Genomic DNA, 19,623 nt, shown 5'->3' on the forward strand with positions numbered 1-19,623 from the left:
CACAGCCAGTTTGTCCACTGAGTCTTCTCTGTCTGATCAGCTCTCTGCTGGAGTTCTCGCCCCCCTCTCGCCCGCTGGAAGCGCGGTGTGCGGCGTGCATCACCGGGCGGGGGTTTTCGGGGGGCGGTGTCCGCCACCGTGAGGAAGGCGGGTCGGCCGGGGGGGATGGGGTACGGCGGTTGGTGGCGGCGACGCTGGACACACGCCGGGCCCTTTGGGCCCCGTTCACGTGGGGTCCTGGCGGGTCGCCTCGGCTGGCGCCTAGCAGCTGACTTAGAACTGGTGCGGACCAGGGGAATCCGACTGTTTAATTAAAACAAAGCATCGCGAAGGCCCACATAGGGTGTTGACGCGATGTGATTTCTGACCAGTGCTCTGAATGTCAAAGTGAAGAAATTCAATGCAGCGCGGGTAAACGGCAGGAGTAACTATGACTCTCTTAAAGGCCAAGTGGTAAATGATTACCGCTTTCGCTGGTCTCCTGGGATGTGTGACGGCCTGGGGGCCACCTGCAGCCCTGGAGACGAAGAGAACCATGACCCGGCAAGGAGTATCTCCTTGGGTAAGAGCTGCTCTGGCCATGGTAGCATCATAGTGACCCCTCACCTCCTCGTGGTCCCGCCGGCAACGTACTCGTGGAGAGTACGGCGAAGACGGTAACCCAGGAAGCACGGATGGGCGCACCAACGGGCATCCACTGTGGGATCAGCCTAGTCTGTCCCCAATGATCTTATGGATGAACAACTTACATTTGGGAACAAAAATAAAGATCGTAACGTGCAGCAATGATGTCGGTAATAAGGAAAGAAGGAACAGTGGTCAGGATCGAATGGTGGGAACAACTAACGTCGGGAAGACACTAGGGTGTCTGCACCGATGTGGCCCCTGCCCATAAAATTGAGTGTCTAGGTGCTGACGCTCGAATTTTTGGCAATGGCAGGGGTACCAGGCGGGGTCTGACCCCGCCCAAGCATGAATGGATGAACGAGTTAAGTTAATCTTGCTCGTTCTGACAACTTTGGCTGCTGTCTGTTTGCTTTTGAAAGAGTTCTGAGTGGGCCAGGGTGCAAGACCCGCCACTCTTGACTGCGATCAAAGCTAAGACAAGCGACAAGCCAACTGACACATCTGACTGACTGTGATAGGACAGGTCGCCTGCTGTCATAGGAAGAAAGATGTGGTCAACCCCGAGGCGTGACCGTGAACGTGTCCGTCGGCCGACGGCACGTGAGGCTGGAGAAGGGGCGGCTCCTGGCAGCGCAGACAGGGCGAGCGGAGTAGTAGTCCGGAGTAGGCTACTACTCAAACGGAAGAAGGAGGAGGACCCGGCTGGGACTCCTACAAGGAAGGTACCATCGGTTGCGAGAGGGGCTCTTTTCCCGGCTGGGAAGAGAGCGGGAATGATCTTCCTGAGCACGGAGAAGGGATGGAAACCCAAGCTGGCTAGCAAGGGTCTTCCATCGACAGTCATGGTGGGCCTCCGGGTGCCATGGCTAGTCCAACCGTGCAGGCTGTGCGCCGCCAGTCTGGGCTCGGTGAGGGCCGCCCAGACCCACTTGAGGAAAGCGCACAAGCCAAGGGTGATTCTCTTCATCTGCGGTAAGTGTGCCGGTACTCATAAGACCCCACACCGAGCGACGTGCCACGCAGCGAAGTGTGGGGCAACCTGATCCGGAGCGGGTACCATTACGGGGTTTGCCTGCGATACATGCCCTAAATCTTTCTCCTCACAGAAGGGTCTCTTGGCCCATCAGAGAAGGAAACACCTGGGCTTGTATGTCAGCAAGGCGAGAGCGCGGGAGGCTAAGGCAACCAATAGTGGGTGGACCCAGGCCCAACTGGCAACCCTAGAGCGCGTACACGGCGACCTCTGCGAAAAATCTGGGTTCCTCGAGGCAGCGGTTTCGGCCCTCCCCCACTACACCAAGGCCCAGATACAGCGAAAATGGAGGAGCCTCAGGAGGCTGAGGAGAAAAACTGTGGGTAAGTCCCCCACAGCGGTTGTGTTAGGGAAGTTGCCGGACCTCAGTGAGGAGCTGCCTCCCAGAGCCCCGGTGGCCCTGGTCAAGGAGCACCTCGCAAAGACCTTGCAGGTGAACAGTGCTGATGGCGTGTCACCACTGACCTCCTCCTGCAAGGCGATCGATAGCTATCTGAGGAAAGTACTCGCGAGACTGCGGACTCGGGGCCGCGCTCGGATCGTGAGTACGGGAAGGAAGACCTGGTCGGATCATCAAAAACGCCTCAAAAAGGACAAGAGGCTCCGATACAAGAACATGCAGACGCTGTATCGGAGCAACAGAAGCTCTGCTGCGAGGTTGGTGCTCGATGGCAGGGAACAAACGGTCTGCCGTATTGATCCCAGACTGGTCACTGAGACATACAAGGGGATATGGGAGAGGGACGACAGCTTCGTTGGTCGTTGCCGGAGGCGAACAACTCGTCCCTATGCCCTCCCATCTCACCGGCTGAGGCTCTACAGGCGCTTCGGAAGATGGACCAGGCAAGTGCGCTTGGTCCCGATGGCGTTGGACGTAACGTCCTACTCATGTGGGACAAGAAGGGTGAGAAGCTGGCGGACCTGTTCAACGCCATACTGTACAGCGGGCGGTTGCCGAGGTGCCTCAAACAGAGCCGAACCACCCTGATCCCCAAGTCTAGCGATCAGAGTAGAGCCGGCGACATTAACAACTGGCGCCCGATTACGATCGGCTCGGTAGTCTTGAGAGCGTTCTCAAGAGTCTTAACCATGAGACTGACCGAGGCCTGCGCCATCCACCCTCGTCAGCGGGGCTTCACGGAAGCGCCAGGCTGCTCCGAGAACCTGGCCATCCTCGACGGACTTATTCGGGTGAGTAAGTCCCAGAGGAAAACGTTGGCTGTCGTGTTCATGGATCTGACCAAGGCATTCCACACTGTCTCCCACAAGCATATTGCAGAGGTGCTTGAGAGACGTGGAGTGGATGAGTTGATTAGAGGTCTCATCCAAGACTCCTACAGGAATTGCTTCTCGACAATAAAAACTGCTCAAGGCGACACCAGGAAGATCGGGATCAAGGTGGGTGTGAAGCAAGGCGATCCGATGTCTCCTCTGCTCTTCAACCTGGCCCTTGACCCACTTCTCCACATGTTGGAGAAGCTGGGGGTGGGGTTTAGCGTTGAGGGCACCGCCATCACCTCACTGGCGTTCGCGGACGACCTGGTGATTCTGAGTGACTCGTGGGAGGGTATGTCCAGGAACTTGGAAATCCTGGACAGATTCTCGGACCTTAAGGGCCTGAGGACCAATCCCACCAAGTGTCATGGATTCCTTATTGGGAGTGACGGCCCAAAACGATACACAGTCAACGACTGCGACGCTTGGTCACTCTCGGGAATGCCCATCCACATGGTGGGGGAGCAGGAATCGGCGAAGTATCTGGGCGTCCAGATAAATCCCTGGAAAGGGATCCTGAAACCCCCACTGAGAGAAACAATAAAAGACATGACGGACAAGATATCCAAGGCCCCCCTGAAACCATCTCAGAAGGTCGAGCTTTTGAGAACGTACGCTATCCCACGGACGGTGTACGTCGCGGACCACGGCTCGGCCTCCCAAACAGCATTGGACGAGTGTGACAGGGACATTCGGACACAGGTGAAGAAGTGGCTCCACCTGGAGCCATTCACCACCAACAGGTTGCTGTACAGCAGATGTGTGGACGGAGGACTTGGTATCGTAAGATTAGCTGCCCAGATCCCGGCAATCCAGCTGAGGAGGCTGTTGTCTCTGTACAACTCGACCGATGACTGCACCAGGACGATCTCCAGAGCCTCCATCCCAGTGTCCCAGATATGGCAGCTCTGGCGGCAGGTGCTGCGGGATGGGGGCAGGCCGGACAAGACCAGTAGGCCGGACCTGGACCAAATCGACGTCAGCAGGGCGAGCACGTCAGCGTGGAGATCGGTTGCGTTCGACAAGTGGTGTGAGTTGATCAAGCAGGGCTTGGGAACGGTCGTGTTCAAGAGCGACAAGATTTCCAACGGCTGGACCCGGGATCCCGAGGAGCACCGGCTTACCCAATCGGAATTGATCATGGCACTGCAACTCCGTACGAACACACTCCCTACCCTTTCGCTGCTGTCGAGAGGAAGGGGGCCCAAGGAGTCGCAACAGTGCCGACTTTGTCAACAAGAAAAGGAGACCGCGCAGCATATCATTGGGAACGGTGCGGAGCTCAAGAGGAACCGTATGACCAGCCACAACAAGGTGTGCGTGTTCCTACAGAAGGAGGGTGAAGACTTAGGCTGGCACGTGAAGAGGGAAAAGAGACTTCAGTCTGGAGACGGTACACAGGGAGTGCCGGACCTCATCATGATCCGGGACCAGGTTGCCTTGATCCTTGATGTGACTATCTGTTTCGAAAAGTCACCTTGCACACTATCAGACGCAGAGAAACGGAAAGTGGACAAGTACATGAAGTTCAGGGGGGCGGTGACGCGTCTTTACCCAGGGGTAAAGACCGTCGAGGTGGCCGGGTTCCCTCTCGGGGCTAGAGGGAAGTGGCACCAGGGGAACTTCAGGGTACTTGAGCTGATGGGCATGCGGAAATCAAGGGCCACCAAAGTCGCTGCCATCCTCAGCAAAAGGGCGCTCCTGCAGACGATAGATACGTGCAAGATATTCAAGATCTTGGCCAGATAGTAGAACAGCCTCTGAATGCTTGAGGTAGTGCAAGGGACTTGGGCCGTTCCTCTTCGCGGGAGCCGTCGAAAACTATGGATGACGTGTGGATGGTTAGCGGGTCCACGTCGACGTAAGACGGTAAACGGTACGAAATAGAGATGGACTGGATAGCCATGTTCTATGGTGACGCCGGTCCCCTCACGGTCTAAGAGAATTCTCCGAAGGGCCAGCCGTGAGGCGTCCATAGTGTCGGAACACCGGATACCCCAAACTCCTAACGGAGCTTGGGGGTGCAGTCCCGCCCAGCTATCAATGTCAATGTGAAGAAATTCTATAAAGCATGGGTTAAACGGCGGGGGCCAATTACATCTCTCTTTAGTTAGCCAAATGCCTCGTCATCTAATTAGTGACGCGCATGAATGGATGTACGAGATTCCCACTGTCCCTTCCTACTACCTAGCGAAACCACAGCCAAGGGAACGGGCTTGGCAGAATCAGCAGGGAAAGAAGACCCTGTTTAGCTTCACATTTACACACAGCAACCTGTTTTGGGAGTAGAACAGCATCCAGCAGTTGTGACACAAGAGTGTGGTGTGCAATAGGTTTCCAAATTGTGCCAAAATCATGCACAATGCCAAAAGCATATCTACTGTCTGTATAGATATTCACTTTTTTGTCCTTTGTCAGTCTACATTCTTCTCTGCTGCCTGTGCAGACAGTGAAGCAGGAAGTGGTTTAGCAATGAGTGTCATGTGCAGTTACCACAGAGAAACCAACTTGATTGATTGATTGTGTCAGGATTGCGTGATGCTGATCCATCCATGAACAGTTCAACATCAGGATTTTGCAAAGGCATTTCTTGCAAATCTGGACTGGGGGAGCAAACTTCAGTTATTGTGGCAACTGTGTTGCCACAATAACTGAAGTGAGTGCAGAAGACGAAAGAAACTTTAGTCTATGGCCCAAGTAAAACAACAAGATGATGATGGAACTAATGCTGTGGCAAGCTCTGTTGTCTTGCACTCTGTTGTGGTTAAACAGGTACAGGACACCGCTCTGATCCCCGACCTCGCGTCATCCTCGCCTCCGACCACACAGCGCACCCCGCCACCGTACCAGGAAGGAGCCGCAGCTTGGGAACAGGTAAGTGGAATCACAGAGGGTATAAACAGATTGAGCCTGAATAGCCCTGTATCTCAAAAAGCATCATCTCTCTATCCTGATCTGACCAAATTAAGTGGGGAGGAGAGGTCTGTAACAGACCCTCCGATATCAAGCAGAACCAGACAACATTGTGACCTGTCACAGAAAAAACTGTCAGATTTAGTAGCGCCACTGATTGAACTGCCGAATCCCAGACAAGGGGAAGGGCAACCTGATTCGGTTTGGGTCTTCTGTAATTGGACAAAGGAGGACGTGAGAAAGGCAGTAGATGGGATTCCTCATCCACGTAAAGATGTGCAAGCATACATCAATAAAATATATGGGCTGTATAATAGCTATAGGCTAAACGGGGAAGAAATGACTAACTGTCTCATGCAAAGTTTGACTACTGATTGGGCGACTGTAAATGTTGATTGGAGACCTATGGGGGAAAACGGTGAGCCGCTCCTGTGGGACCGAGATAGAACGCTCGGGCTCGGTCCACAGCTGAACCAAATGGCAGATACTCTTCGGGAAACATTTGGCCGGAGAAATGATTGGGCTGAAATTGATACTGTGGTACAAGAGGAGAAAGAGACAGTAGCACAATATGCTGCCAGGCTCACGGAAGCATTTAATAGACACAGTGGGCTGGAGCCGCGAATCGGAGAGAATGTTAATCCACACTACGAGTCGCAGTTAACATCCTGCCTTCTGAGGGGTTTAAAACCACAGATTGCAAATTGGGTGAAAAAACATCTGGTCGGATGGGAAGGAGAGCAGAGAAGGGTTATTCTCGCACATGCTAAACACGCTGAAAAAGTTCTGGAAAAAAACAAGAAACATAAAAAAGTAGTGATGGTTGCTTTTTCTCTTCTGAGTCCCGCAGGAAGGAAAGTATTTGCTATCGCTGTGGGGAAAAGGGGCCACATCGCCAGAGAATGCAGAAGTCTCATGCCAGCTGCGGACACCAGGCGGGGCGGAGGTCAAGGCGGTGGACGGGGCAGGAGAGGACCTTAAAAGGTTGGGTGCAGAATGAGTCGGGGGGGACGGTGTGTTTTTCCACCAGAGACACGGTCTGTACAAGAAGGCGCTGAATTGGGTAACAGTGGGAGCAGCCACCACTCATTTGCAGCCCTCTTTGTGATCATTGCAGGACAAAGTGTGTTTGCTGACAGAGGAGCAGGAAAAAGAGTTAGAAGAGTTACCTTCTGAACTGTGGAGTACAGGGAAAGATGGTGATATCGGGTTGTTACGTACTGCCACACCTGTTACCATTAAACCTAAAAGCTCTTATAGACCGTTGGTCAAACAATATCCTTTGAAGCCGGAAGCTGAGGAAGGTATTTCAGAAGTGATAGACAGTTTGATAAAACAAGGGGTTTTAGTTGATTGTCCTGACTCACCCTGCAACACACCAATTCTGCCTGTGAAAAAAGCTACTTCCAGGTGGCGGTTAGTGAATGATTTACAAGCTGTGAACCGAGCTGTGATTCCATGAGCTCCAAACGTGCCAGACCCCTACACTCTTCTGAACAACATAAAACCCACTAATGTCTGGTACTCAGTGATTGATTTGACGAACGCATTTGTTACCATTCCTTTGAGCCCTGAGTCACAGTTTTGGTTTGCGTTTACGTTTAAACACAGACGACTGACGTATTCAAGACTTCCTCAAGGGTTTCAAGATAGCCCTACTATCTTTTCACAAGAAATTAAAAATGTATTGACCTTTTTGAACCTCCTGAAGAGGAGTCTCAGATTTTGACTTATGTTGATGATATTCTTGTGACTTCTAGCTCGCAGCAAAAGTGCAAAAACATGACTTTGGCCTTGTTGAGATATCTAGCTGCAGCTGGTGTTAAAGTCTCTAAGTCTAAACTCCAGCTGTGGAGTCAGGAGGTGAAATATTTAGGCTACACGCTAACTCCTGAAGGCCGTGTGTTGGATGAACAGAGAAAAACAACTATTCTGCAGTTACCACAGCCTACAACAAAGCGAGAGATGATGTCTTTTCTTGGTACTTGCAACTTCTGCAGGTTATGGATTGCTAATTATGCCGAAATTGCACAACCATTACAGAATATGATTTATGGTAAAGCAATGGCTGCTTCAGATAAGGTGGTGTGGACTGAGGAGGGCGAGCAGGCTTTCACAAAGTTAAAGCAATTGATAGCTTCTTCGTCTGTACTTGAAAAAGGATGTCATACAAACAGTGGATTGCAAAAATGGTTTTATGACATCTGTCCTGTTACAGGAGTTTGGGGATAAATTAAGACCTGTTGCTTTCTACTCCTCCAGACGTGACCCAGTACTCACCCCGGTGAGTGAGTAGTGGGTCCGTACTGCCTTCTCAGCCACTCCTCAGGTGACCTGTAAGTCCGGCTCCACAGGGGGCGCCGTGCAGATAGAGGTGCAGTGTCGTCTCAAACCGGTGAAGATTTCTGTGTTTTTTCAAAGTGGGCCCTGAGGATTTAGGAGTTGAAAGGTTTTCGGGCTGCTGCTGCCACCTGGTGGACTTGAGGAATACTGAGGTCATGGCGTCCCAGAGGAACAGACAACCTCCATCACCAGCACAGGAGACTCCAACAACCATATCCTTCCTACAGTGGTGGTATTATTGGTTACTGTGTAAAAAAGTGATGATTGTTTTGCTCTGTGTGACTGTTTTGATGATACCAATCTGCATATGGTTCTTCCCTACTATTCATCCTTATCTATCATTGCTCAGAGGGGCCCGGTCTATGGAAGATGATGTCATCAGCCACGCTCAAGATGTTTGGCTGGGAATGATCTCTGCAAGGAAATCACACTCCACCATGTACACACTTAACTTTTGGTATTCTTATGCCAAGTATGTTGCTGAATCCAAGAACCGCTCTAATTGCTATGTGTGCAGCCATATGCCGATTGCTACAAACAACCCCCATGTTGTCCCCAGACCTGTTAAAGACTTAAAGAGTTTGTTTCCTGATATCTTGGTTTCTAGTGTCGACTCAACGGTTTTAAATCAAACAGTTTTTAGGACAACTGGAAATGTGTTACCACCCCTGCGGCCTTACTCAGGTCCAAAGTTTTCTAGGTTTAAGATTCTCAGTGCCGGGAGTGAACCCTTGTTTGGGCCGGTCCATTTGAGACCCGAAATTAAATTTGATTGTTTTGCTCAAAATGAGTTCTGTCTGAGTCCTCCTCCATCAGAGTAGGAAAGATCCCAAAACTTTTCTGCTCTACTATTTCCAGTCCTTGTACCTCGAACATTGGCAAAGCATCCCTAAATTATTCTCAGGTAGTGATGGGCAGTGCGTGTGCACCTTACTCCACCGTGCCAGACGTCCTTGGGACATATCCACAGACTGATGTAATGTTTCTCTGTGGGTACTACATGTATGCTCAACTTCCTCCTGGCTGGGTGGGTCGCTGTGCAGCTGTGGAGCCGACTGATCATTCCTTCATTGTTTCAGCTATGCCCCACCCTGGTGAACTTTCCGGGTAAGCAGCGTATGAGGAGAGATGTAAGTCAGCCGCATGATCCTGTCTGGTGCTCTAATGTTCCAGAAGACCATAAGTTGTGGTCCACTGGTGAAAAAGTCATGCTGTCACTCTTCCCGTCTCTTGGAGTGGGTAAAGTAATGCTGAGGATGGAAACTATGAACTACAGGTTCTCTGGGTTCGTAAACACTACGTTGGTTATGTGGCAGGCTGAACGGGAGGAGTTGAGAGGCCTCAGGGCCGTTGCCCTTCAGAACCGCATTGTGCTAGATCAACTCACTGCAGCCACTGGAGGTGTGTGTGCTCTCGTAGGTGCCTCATGCTGCACATACATCCCTGCTAATGATGATGAGGGAGGAGTCATTCAGCAGGCTATTGCTAATCTGACCTCATTGCGTGATGCTGTTGATCATGACTCAACATTTGACAGGTCCTGGTTCGTAACCGGTCCATGGTACGCTGTTTGTTTGAAATTATTGGCTCCAGTCGCTCCATTTTTGATTCTGATCTTTGTAAGTGTTTGTTGCATCATTCCCATTATCAAGGCACTGGTAAAGAAGTCTGTAGCTGTGGTCATGCACCAGGAAGCAAGATATCAAGAACAACTCCTACTTTTGGATCTGTGATGTAATGTTACAGAAGAAGGATTCTTTATGACGTTAATATTGAAAATCGTGAGAAGTGATATTGACTGATGATTCTGATGGAAACGTTGTAACTTACTGATGTGATGTATTTTGATCATTTTCATCAATTATGGTGGTATAATCGATATTGTCAAAATTATTAATCACTATTAATCATTAGTAATTAATTACTGACTTGGGCATAGTTGATGTTGATTGATTTATGATTGTAATCTTTTTATCATGTATCCATGTAATCATTTTAAAATCCACTTTTATATCTATGTTCATTCATGATGATTTGATGTTGATGTTGATTGTATCCTGTATTATTTTATCCTAATCAATTACACATTTAGTTCTCACTATACATTTTTTCTATGTTTTTGATTTTATTCATTTGTTTCACAAAGTATAAACAGGGAAAATGATCCATGTATTAGTTAAGTAGGTATGGTCATATGTATGTATATATTTGGCGGCAGGGCTTTGAGAGGAACACTATGATAGTTATATGGTCATCATGTGGAAGGGAGAGCTCTGTAAAGCTTTGTCTAGGTCTGTTAGAAGGAATCTGTAAACAACTAAAGGTGCCTCCCCAGGGCATCAAGGCCGTCAATATATACTAGTGTCTTTCCTTTGTCTTGTCAGAATTCTCCACGGAGACTCTGTGGACTCTCCGTGTCTACAACATATGTTTGGTTTGGATTAAAGAGACGCTTGACTTCAACCAACCTCAGTCTATTTGGTCATTTTTACCTATCAATAATCCTTCAAAAACAGGATTATACTGAACATAACGATCAGATTTAACTCAATATTTCTGCATTTTCACATCGTCTCACCCATGGATCCAAATCCTGCCATTTTCCTTCCCTGTATTTGGAAAGTGACATGTGTGGGTATGAGTCAGGAACCTCAAACAGAGAATCCCACCCTGAATCACTGAAAGGGAACTATAGTGAAGATTCATCAATCTGCTTTGGCTTTGTTTGTTCAGGCAAAGTCACTGAAAGAGCACATCTGTGTTTATTCCCAAACATAGAACTTAACGTTAGCTTTTCTCTCAGGCAACCTTCTTTGAACCATCTTTTCTCAAACTCTGCATCTCTCCCTTCATGTATGTGTGCAGTGCAGTGTAGATCTTGTGGTTGCATGTAGTCTGTGTTGAATGTGAGCACGCGTTATCAACAAGAGCAGTGTTTACGGAAGTCACAGCTGATGTGCAGAGCTTCCATTCATACACATAAAGCAGCGTGTCAGGGCTGTATTTCACTAATATGTGAGTGTCACTTGTTCCTTGCGGTGGTGCTCTTGGCCGTGGATAAGGCGTCTGACGAGCTCGGGCTGCTGTTCATCTTGTTGCGGCGGGTCGATGCGTCTCCTGGGCGGCACCCGGTCGAGTTCAGAATCCTGCATTTTGACACACTGAGACACAGATGAGATCCTACCTGTCCCTGCCTGTGGTCTCCTGTCCCTGTTTTGTGCTTCTTTCATCCATAAACTAAAAGCTTTCCGATCTGTTATCAACTTACTTTTGCCTTTTTTATTCTCAGTCTCTTGTTCCTTCTCCTGCAGTCTTTCTCTCAGCTGATTCAGCTGTCTGATACTGAAACTTTCTGTACTCGGAAAGCTAGATTCAGTCATCCAGATGTTGATTTGTTTCACAGATGAATCACTATAGTTCACTCTCATGTAGTTTATTTTAGGAGCAGACAGGTCCACATTATCATATCTATCCTTTGTTTGATGTCTACTGTTAACACTACCCATTCTGGCAGATTAAAAGACAGATTTAAGTTATGTCTTCAACTAATCTCCAAAGTACAGCCGTTAAGAATATCAGAAAACTAATCAATGTTAGTGAACCCAAAAAGGTGATCAGAACAGAGACATTATCTACGTTTTCTATTACTTCACACAATATTATAACCCAGTAATCATTCTTCCACACACTATTGTGATAACAGTGAACTCTCTTTAAGGTGGACTCATCAGTGCAGCTCCAGGTTTCTACTGAACCTGTCTGGACTCTTTCCTGATCAGCATACAGTCACAACAGACTGATGTGGGTTATTAAGTGCACATAGCTTTAATAGACAAGGAGTCTGGTAAACATATCAGAATGTGAGTGGGGTGCAGTGCTGGATGTCATCAAAGCTATCAGACTAATTATAAAAGAACTGTAGCATGTCCAGGATGATGCTACTCCCTACTCTGATCCAGTGTCAAACATAATGAGCACAGATGTTACATGTTCAAGGTTTTACATTATGAGTTTATAACTGTTAGTGTGATGCAGAGGATACAAAGTGTCTGTTTTCTTCTTCTTCTTTGAATTAGACTAGATGCTAACATAGCGTATCGCTGCCCTCTACTGTTTGCTATTGATGTTCCTTTAGACAGTGATATATGTGTTGTTAGGCTATATAGTCCAAAACTGTACAATATTCCATCAGTAAAGTCCACAGAGTAAAAACTGTTTCTCCAGCTGTGTCCATGTGTCTGAACAGCTTCATTATTTGAAGTGAGTAATTATTGCACTGGATGAAAGAATCCTTGTACCTTCGTCTCAAATCGATTTCCTTCTTCTGAAACTAAAGTCTAACAATGAAAAACGGAGCTTTTTAAAGTTATTGATGTATGTAACAACATTTTAAAAATACAAATACAGCCGTTCACCGTTTACTGTTCTCCCTAAACTATCATTCTGTGGTTTTTTCCCTATTATGGGTTTTTGAACCAGAAAAATCCAGTTTCCATGACAACAAAATGCAAAATTTAGGCAATTTTCATATTTTTGTTATGAAAGACTGAAGTGGAAGAATCTGTGTAGTTACCCTCGTCTCAACTGGTTAGAGGGACTAAGGGACTGGAAAAAGAAAGAAATCCCATACTCATGTCAATGGGAATTCCCAAATGATGTAATGGGGGGTTCGGGGGCGCTGAGGGATTCATGCCACATGCCAGTGTGTTTTATATTTATGGGAATTATTAAAAGTTTGTGGCCTCTGATGCCTTAGTGCAGCACCTGTTAAATACCTGAAGTTTTCTACATAGATCACTACATTCATGTACTTTATAGGACAGGAATGACATCATCCATGAACCAGACAGAATAGTGAAATGACATAAACTATAGTCTGTGTTCTGGTACAGTATAATGTTTGATAAATCTCAGCCAATATATCAGGTCTGAAGTTGGATTTGATTTCTCTTATTGTAGTTAAAGCTGCAGCTGAATCACTACATATGACTGAGTTGTCTGGTTTATTGTTCTTTATCCACCAAAGTGCACATTAATATTGTCAACATGTCTGCTGTGAATACTGACATCTGATATGTCTGTTTTGAATTCTTCATTACTCCAAATGCCACTTTCCCGCTCTCTGGATCCTTTGATCCATCTGTATTCTGTAAATATGAACTCCATCCTTGTTGCAGATGAGACTTCACTTCCTTGACTATATCTCCTGATTTCTATCTTTTGTTATTATTCAGTATGCATAGATTGACTTCAGGTTCTGGGATTATCCATGCTGGTACAACTGACCAACACATTCATATTAATGATACCAGTTTCCCGCCTTAGATCTTCACTTATTTCCAAAGTTTCTTCTTACTTCTGATTTAAGAGAGATGATTGAATTTGTCTAATCGGCACTATCAGCTGGGTAGCACGCGCTGTCCCATTGGTCATTGCACGCTATCAGCCGGGTCATTGGGACATACTGTCTCAATACACCTGACTCAAGGCTAGCAACAAGAAGGAAGGTCGGTCAGCAGTGTGTCAACTGTAGAAGTCTTTATGCAAACTTCACTAAGATCAATGAAAATCTGAATATATTTAAACTTAAATTCAATTCAATAGCCTTATCTGAGACATGGTTAGATCAAGAGAAAGGTATTGATTTCCATATTGAAGGTTTCTTTATATCAATAGAACCAACAACAGGGGAGGGGGTGTGGCCCAGTATGTGGACAGTGACTTGATCACAAGATATTAAGACAACAAAACAAACCAATAACAACTTCCCCTGTCCTTCTATGCCAGTCTCTTTCTGATTGTCCATGTCATATTTGTTTAATATGCTATTTTTAAATGTTCATTTAAACTAAATGTTCTGCATGTTTTCAGTTCCTCACTGCAGCTGTTCCATAAATTAACTCCTTTGACTGTAATACAATGATATTTTACATTAGTCCTCACTTATCATTTATTGCACAAGTCATGTTGACGTTCTCTCATTTGAAACAACTTTTGGATACTTTTAGGTAACAATTGATTTTTAACTTTGTACATGATTTGAACCGTTTTAAATTCAACCTAATCTTTAAGTTTTAGAGCCTTTAAATTGAATAAAAAGTGGGTTTCTTGGTTCTCTATGTGGTTTTGTTTACACAAACTTGTGTGCTGTGCATGTAGCAGATGTCCATATAAAGAAATCCGTCACCAACTGACGTCAGCTTGGGCTGAAAGTAGAAAAAAACAAGTTAGAAACAGCGTTCAGAGCAGTCTGAAGCTGCTGCTTTCTGCTCACAGGGATGACTGTGACATACGTTTACCTCGTTATTTGACACGTTGGCCACTTTTAACATGAACATCCGACACACAAATACACGCATAATATATATAAATAAAAATATGGAAAAAGGATAATACCTCCCCTTTAATAAAACCAATATTTAAACCAATTAATAAAATAAAACTATTACACAAAACTTAAATGTATTTCCCTTTTGCTTTCCAACCTTTCTCAGAAGTTATGACCTCTCTTTATCTTATTTACCAATAACGGAGCTCCTAATTTAAGGGCACACACACACACACACACACACACACACACACACAAACAAAATAAAACAGTGTCCTTTAAAACCAGAACCAAACGTTGCAGGTCTGAGTCGTTGCTCGGAGCGTAGTGACCTGAAACAAATGGCCGCTGCACTAGCAAATGCAAGCTACAAAATAAAATAGCAGGTGCACTGGTTAATTGTTACTCACTAATCCCTGAGTTGAAGCATGGGCGATGCATGACGAGAGGAATGATGAGTGAGGTTACAGGCTGGCGGGCGACAAGTCCAGACGAAGTGAAAGCTGAGCGGGAGACATCAACTCGTCCATAGAGTCCAAGGACTGTTTCCTGGTCCTCCGTCTATTAGACGTACATGACAGTTGTTCTCAGTCACTTAACTCGTCCTAAAGCTCCTTTACTTCTCATGCCGAGTTCATTTTGAGCTTTTAACTAATTGACATTAACACATGCTAGCAACAAACAGTAACATTAGCTGCTACTGCGGTGAAATATGTGCTAATATAACTAGCGCGCTAATGCGCTAATCGCGATTAGCATCTACCTTTTACACGCACTACGTCGTGATGAAGCGATACAAAAAATACATACACAGAGGTTATTTACCTTCTGCATGTGGCTATTATGTCCGTTACCCGTCGGTAAAACTCTGCATCCATCAACACAACGAACATAAACAGTCTTCATCCATGGATGTACAAAGAGAATTGGATACAGCGTCGGCGGCGGGGCCTCGTTCATGCGGCCCATAGAGCATGCGCACTAGTAACGGTCGCCGGCCGAGTCGACTACTTCCGGTTTAGCCCTCCGGCTGACTTGAATGGGGATGAAACAATTCAATCGTGCGGCTCCTCTAGGCTTTTGAGATGTGATCGGACCAAATGGATCAAATTCTGATAGAGAGACAAGTCATTTCTTTATACGTCCATGTCTTCAACAGCGTAAACAACCTTCACACAGCTCCTGTTCGTCGTCTGACCAGCCCGTGGCTTTACTCTGCGGGGTCTCCTCTACATCCCGCCCCTCCACCTTTACAATTGGCTGACAGGTTGGTAACAACCAATCAAATCAACAACATGTTAAGATGGACAACTTTATGCCCTCTGGGACTAGGTTGTGAGATAAACACGCTGCTCTCATGTGAACAGCAAACAAACTACTTGAACTGCATGAACTTCACCAACACAATGACAAAGATTTATTCATCTGCCTGTTTTTAATTCACTATGAACTGTATTAAACATTCAACTTAACTGGTTTGAATAGAATAATTTTTAAACATTTAAAAATGATTTATTGATCTTTATTTATTTACATATTTGTCTAAAATGAAAACTTTTTTTAGACTGAGCTACATTTGAGATATATACACACAGTAAGTTATATGTGGGACTATGAAGGAACAGCATAAGGTGGATAACAAAACTTTATTTAGAGGATCTTTATATAGTATTGAAATTGACTTTTAGCTTTGATATAATTTATGTGGCTTCAATCATAATTTATTATCCAATATTACTCCAACAAATTTAATTTCACTCTTTCTATTCAACATCATTCATCATGGGTTTCCTGTATGAGTTAGTTGAACACTTCTCAAATATTATAAAGTTAAATTAGTCTTAGTTAGTTTAAGTGTTTCACTCTTTAGCATTTCCAGTTCTTTTTCCACTGTATCCAAAAGTTGTTCCAAATTATTACTGTGACAAAATAAATGTGTATCATCTGCAAATATAGTTTAATATTTTGGAAACCTTACATATATTATTTATGTACAAAATAAACAACAATGGTCCTAACACTGAGCCCAGGGGAACCCCACAAGTCACCTTCAGTATTTGTTGATTTCTTGGATAATAAGTCCTGGTCAACTGTATCAAATGCTTTTTGAGATCCATGAATACTCCCACTGCATATTCCTTATTTTCTATTGCAGGTGATATTTCCTCCACAAGCTCCAAGTTTCCCTATTAGATCTAAACCCATATTGCTGTTCATATAGTATATTTTTACAATATTATAGAGAAGCCTGTAATCGGAGAGTATATTCTCCTGCCATATATATATATATATATATATAATCTGGACTTCTCCACAGTGCTGATACCTCCCCTTCAAATAGACGTACCCCTTTGGATGTGTGTCTCTGAGGAATGAGTTATATAACATTTTTCACAGGATTTCACTCAGCTACATGGTGTCACCCTGTATGTTGGAGAGTGTTTGTGCACTCACCAGGATAAGTCCGTCGAGGATGGCCAGGTTCTCGGAGCAGCCTGGCGCTTCTGTGAAGCCCCGCTGACGAGGGTGGATGGCGCAGGCCTCGGTCAGTCTCATGGTCAAGACTCTTGAGAACGCTCTCAAGACTACTGAGCCGATCGTAATCGGGCGCCAGTTGTTAATGTCGCCGGCTTTACTCTGATCGCTAGACTTGGGGATCAAGGTGGTTCGGCTCTGTTTGAGGCACCTCGGCAACCGCCCACTGTACAGTATGGCGTTGAACAGGTCCGCCAGCTTCTCGCCCTTCTTGTCCCACATAAGTAGGACGTTGTGTCCAACGCCATCAGGACCAGGCGCACTCGCCTGGTCCATCTTCCGAAGTGCCTGTAGAGCCTCAGCCGGTGAGATGGGAGGGCATAGGGACAAGTTGTCCGCCTCTGGCAAGGAGGCGAACTGACCAAGGCCCACGAAACTGTCGTCTCTCTCCCATATCCCCTTGTATGTCTCAGTGACCAGTCTGGGATCAATACGGCAGACCGTTTGTTCCCTGCCATCGAGCACCAACCTCGCAGCAGAGCTTCTGTTGCTCCGATACAGCGTCTGCAAGTTCTTGTATCGGAGCCTCTTGTTCATTTTGAGGCGTTTTTGACGATCCGACCAGGTCTTCCTTCCCGTACTCACGATTCGAGCGTGGCCCCGAATCCGCAGTCTCGCGAGTACTTTCCTCATATAACGGTTGGTTGCCTTGCAGGAGGAGGTCAGTGGTGACACGCCATCAGCACTGTTCACCTGCAAGGTCTTTGCAAGGTGCTCCTTGACCAGGGCCACCGGGGCTGTGGGAGGCAGCTCCTCAGTGATGTCCGGCAACTTCCCTAAGGCAACCGCTGTGGGGGACTTATCCACGGTTTTTCTCCTCAGCCTCCTGAGGCTCCTCCATTTTCGCTGTATCTGGGCCTTGGTGTAGTGGGGGAGGGCCGAAACCGCTGCCTCGAGGAACCCAGATTTTCCGCCGAGGTCGTTGTGTACGCGCTCTAGGGTTGCCAGTTGGGCCTGGGTCCACCCACTGACGGTTGCCGCCTTAGCCTTCCGCTCTCTTGCCTTGCTGGCATACAAGCCCAGGTGTTTCCTCCTCTGATGGGCCGAGAGGCTCCTCTGTGAGGAGAAAGATTTAGGGCATGTATTGCAGGCAAACCCCGTGATGGTTCAGTTACACCACTAGTAAACACTTGTTATTCTAGTTACTTTAAGCTTATTACTCAATATACGGCTCAGCTTAAAAAGGAACTAAAGAAACTGTCAGAAGCAGCAGCCAGACCTCCTGCACTCATTCACTAATCACATCAACAGGTGACTGAACAACCATTAAAAACAATGAATGAGTCCAGACAGCTCACTGTAACATCAACAAGCAAACTAACATTACCCACAACACATTATATGATCTCTGCTGCATTCTTGTTAAGGAGATAAAAAACACAAAAAAGCCACACAGAGACATTTAACCATCAGAGATGAAATTAGTGACCAAAGAGACAGAGAGAGAGAAGCTGTATCTGACTCACGTTATCGGATGTCTTCTTCTTTCTATCATGGAGATAAAGTATTCATGTCATAACATCCATTTGTAGCTGTTGGTCATCTTGTTTGTTAGTTAACAGAACTTTGTGGCTGCTGCTTAACCAGTCTGATATCATTAGCAACAATGACAAACAAGCTAACACTCCTGGTTGTTTCTCCGGTTGCTTTTCTCTCCAGCCTCCCATCAGCGTCCTGCTGCTGCTGCACTGCCCAGTCCAGATAATTTCTCCCGTTAGCTTAATTACAGTCCTTAACAGTCCTTCCATGGATGTATAAAGAGTCCTTCAGGCTGCTACAACAAGCTAACTGTTGCGTTGGCTAACGCAAGGAGCTATCTACTGCTGCTACTCTGCCTTACAGTGGAGAGAATTGAAGATGAAATCTGGAAACTGTAATTAGACCAACTCAATGTCAATATTGCATTCTGGTTGTTGATTGGTTAGAGAGGACGTCGTCCCTTGGAGCGAAATTTTACGTGTCATGGCCAATCACAGATTAGCATGAAAAAAAATGAAATACATTAAGTCCAATGTAAGAGATGCAGAGGACAGCAGGCACCCGTCCTCCTCTGTCCCCCACTCCACCTCCACCAAAATTCAGTAGTCTTACCCACATCTAAAGCAATCGAAGGGTAAGTTTGTGACCATTGCTGTCCCCGTTATCTGTTTTCAACACCACCAGTATAATATTTAGACTAGGTCCCTAAAATGAATGGAAGTGAATGAGGAGCCTGACACCTGGGAGAAATGGTGGTGTTGAGGGCAGACAACAAGGACAGCAGTGATCACTAGCTTACTTGTAGATGCACTTTGATAGAGGTAAGACTGCTGAATTTTGACAAGTTTTACTAAAGTGAAATATCCATTTAAGGACAATCCAGGTGGAAAGTTGATCAGTTCTTCCTCGGCCCATGTCCAACCTTTCTACAAGGTTTTGTGGTGTTACGTGAAATGCGTTCGGAAGTTACGCCTTTTAGTGATTGGTCAGGGTTACAGCGCCCCCATTTGGTGGATGATTGTGGAAATTTAATCAATTCTCAGTTGACCTACAATGAACCTTCTACAAAGCTTTGTGCAAATCCGGCCAC

At 46.3% G+C, this 19,623-nt stretch overlaps 1 long non-coding RNA gene across 1 annotated transcript; it reads right to left on the minus strand.

The window, feature by feature from the left end:
* Positions 1–14,596: 14,596 nt before the first annotated feature.
* LOC122983171 lies at positions 14,597–15,513 on the minus strand. The gene is made up of 2 exons (XR_006403597.1): positions 15,345–15,513; positions 14,597–15,080 (listed from the first exon to the last, which is right to left on the minus strand). It is a non-coding gene; the product is annotated as an uncharacterized LOC122983171 (long non-coding RNA).
* Between the last annotated feature and the right edge of the window lie 4,110 nt (positions 15,514–19,623).

This window comes from Thunnus albacares, chromosome 5, assembly GCF_914725855.1.
Source record: "Thunnus albacares chromosome 5, fThuAlb1.1, whole genome shotgun sequence".
NCBI lineage: Eukaryota > Metazoa > Chordata > Actinopteri > Scombriformes > Scombridae > Thunnus > Thunnus albacares.